The sequence below is a fragment of the Hipposideros armiger genome, unplaced genomic scaffold, assembly GCF_001890085.2.
Source record: "Hipposideros armiger isolate ML-2016 unplaced genomic scaffold, ASM189008v1 scaffold_49, whole genome shotgun sequence".
Lineage (NCBI taxonomy): Eukaryota > Metazoa > Chordata > Mammalia > Chiroptera > Hipposideridae > Hipposideros > Hipposideros armiger.
Window position 1 is genome coordinate 3,290,277 of NW_017731399.1, and position 3,155 is coordinate 3,293,431.

Sequence of the window (3,155 nt, forward strand, 5' to 3'; positions counted from 1 at the left end):
AAATTGTTTTTACCCAAACTAGAAATGTTTAATTGGTGTCTACATCAATGTTCACTGTTTACAGCATCTGAAGACTAGAGGCAAATAAGTATGAAGATAAAATGTCAGCCAAAACAGTATTTAAATAACAGTTAAAAATATTAGAAACCTAATCATAAAGTTTTACTAAGTAAAATACACATCTGTATGCCAAAAAAGTAAGTGAAATTGATATTTCTGTTTAGTAAACGTATTAACAAAACATATTAAATTATTTTTCTGAGAAAGAAAAAAATCAGCTTGATTAACCTTCTTTATTTAAAACAAACAAAAGAGAATGTTGGAATCTGTGTATGGTAGGCAAAAAAAATCCCCTAAATATTGAAAATTTAATATTTTCTATGGTGCCTTAGAACAATTCAATCTGAAAAGTTACCTAGAGGTTAAAAGACTTTTGTGAGTCTTACTTCTCATAAGCTGTTTGAGAAAACAAAGAAATACCTTATGATTTGAAATGTGAAAATACCTCATAAATACCACTAAATTGAACTTTAATGGAGTTTGATTAAGATCTTTAAGGAAAACTATAGGACAGTTTTATAGGAAATAAATGATTTAAAAAGAAAAAACACCAAAGAAGTAGAATTAAAAGAAAAAAGGGATTATTTGTGCTGAGCACATGTATATAATAAATAAATCTACATTCATCTTACCTCCCATATTTTCCAATCCGTTTATCATAGTTTCTTTGATCTGGAAATCAAAATAGCTATAGTTAATATTCATCTTTACATACTTAATGGTTTCCATTTTGCAGAAGCAGAACTTTTTGTCTAAAAATAGATATTCTTCATTCATGTAGGTAGCCCAGAAAGGTTTCCTATCAATAGATTTTTAAAAATAAAATCCTATTTCCCATTGCCTAATCTTCAATTAGTAACAGAACAAGCTACATACCATCTTTTCAAAACAACAAATTACAAAAGCACACACACAGCTTTGCCTATCATCTGCAGGTTTCAAGAACATGCTAGGTCAGGGTCTTTGGACCCCAGAATAGTAACTCCTGATTTTCAACCAACAACCAAGAGATATATCAGAATGTCCAGGGAAGGCAGGAAAGAAGTATGGTAGTGGAGAGGTAGGGGTGCTACGAGGTATTTATAAGATTTTTGAGAAAGGACAACTTCTAACATGTAGCATTCTATGAATATTGGTTAATTAAGGAATATTACGATTTGGAGGAAAAAAAACTATTGCTCTTATAATCTAAGAAAAGTAAAGGTTAATAAAATTTTAGATAAAGAGAATAAAGAAGAGGGTTTCTCAACCAGAAAGTTATATTCACCTGGGAGGTGAAGTTAATTTATAATATTTAGAGCACTTTTGTAGGAATTTTTATCATGCAACCAGTACATTTGCTATAATAAATTCAAACAATACAAAAGTTTATCAAACAGCAAGAAGAATGAGATATTGATAAAGAAAAGAAGCAAGTTCTACCTTTAGCTTTCCTTCTTTAAACCATTGACTCAGCTGTAGAATACCAGACTCAAATTTGTCCTTATAATTTAACACCAGAAATCTTTCTCTGTAGTGGAAAAGAAAAGGATAATGATCAGAGACTAGTGTGAGAGTAAAAGAATCTAAAATCAAATTATTCTAGAACTCTGGTATCTGTTCATCTTTCAAACATTAGGACTTCATCACACAGTCTGGTCAGATCCAGTTTTAGTTGTAGTTACAGGTATAAGTGTAGTGGACTTCTATTGTTTCGCCTGCCCAGCATCTACAAATCCTGTATGGTAATAGCACTGTGACTTGGCTTTGTGAGTAATATTCTTTCCCCACCCTCATGTGATCAAAGCCAGGCCTGTCTGAGCCAATAAGTATCGCTTTGGGACTTGATAAAACTGCAAGGAGAGAGTTGTTCTCTTTTTGCTTGGACTGTTAACCTGGTAAAATATAAGACTAGAGATAACAGTCATCCTCCTTCTTGCTGCTGCAAGAGCAGAGGCTGCAAAGAAACAGAACTAACCCAGAAGGAAACACAGCCCCAAGGTGGAGAAAAACTGAATCGTGACACTGCTATGCAAACTCTATCCAGCCAAATCTAAGCCAGTACTGTACTAATATTGGGCTTCTCAGATATATGAGCCAATAAATTTCCTTTGCACTTAAGCCAATGTGATTGAGTTTCTATCGCTTGCTAAAAGACTTGGAAAAGATTGATAGAACAGATGGTCTTTTTTTTTTTAAGTTTCTGCCAGGGAGCTAGTTTAACCAACACCTAAATACTGAACTAGCTTAAAATGTGTATTTTCAAGTTTTACTTAATAAATAAAAATTATATGTGAAGAACAATATATTTCTTTTATATTTATGATCTTTAAACCCCTTGAATCTGGTAATAAGGGGAAAGAAAGGGTAGAACACACCTTGTGATGTTTCTTTCTTTCAGGATTGCTTCTACAGCAGGGGGTAATGGAGGAGGATAAGGCACATCTTTGTTGTACTGAGCAATTTGACCACACAGGATGATGTGGCTGTTCTGATTCATCTGTTCAGAGAAAACTGATGATTAGACCCTAAGATATATGCCTTTCCTATATATGATTTTATGGCTGTCTCAGAGAAAGCCTCCTTGACCGCTATTTCATCCTTTAGTGACAATAAATTGATTTTGTTTTCAAGGTTTGCCCATTATATGTATTTAAGAGTTTTAATTCACTGGAAAATAAGTCCACTCCAAAGGAACATAGAGGTAAAGGAGAGTTTGGTAATCAGCAAAAGAATTACATTAGTTGTTGTTGTTGCTACTTTTAGTAATAGTAGTAGTAGAGAATCCTTTTGGATTTAAATAATTTAACTTCAATTGCAAATACTTTATATACAGTAAAGGACAATGCAGTGTTAATAGCTGATGTTGACATTTATAACATTGTCAATAAAAATATGTCAATACCTGCAATCTATGAAAATCTATTCCCTACCCAAAGTCAGGGGTCATGGCTGTGAGTTGGTTGATGATGAGTTAGGAGTCAGAACTTTACCATTTGAACAATACAACTGTAATTTTTCACAAAAATAAGTTGCAGGTGAAAAATATAGTGTTGCTAGCAAAGAACTGAAATTGATTCTCATAGTGCAAATCTGCAGGCAAATGGAAGTAGATA

The 3,155-nt window shown here is 32.9% G+C and overlaps 1 long non-coding RNA gene across 1 annotated transcript; it reads right to left on the reverse strand.

Annotated features, from left to right (window-relative positions):
• Positions 1–648: 648 nt before the first annotated feature.
• On the reverse strand, positions 649–2,538 carry LOC109381587 (uncharacterized). The gene is made up of 3 exons (XR_002123780.1): positions 2,418–2,538; positions 1,483–1,570; positions 649–732 (listed from the first exon to the last, which is right to left on the reverse strand). It is a non-coding gene; the product is annotated as an uncharacterized LOC109381587 (long non-coding RNA).
• Positions 2,539–3,155: the final 617 nt, after the last annotated feature.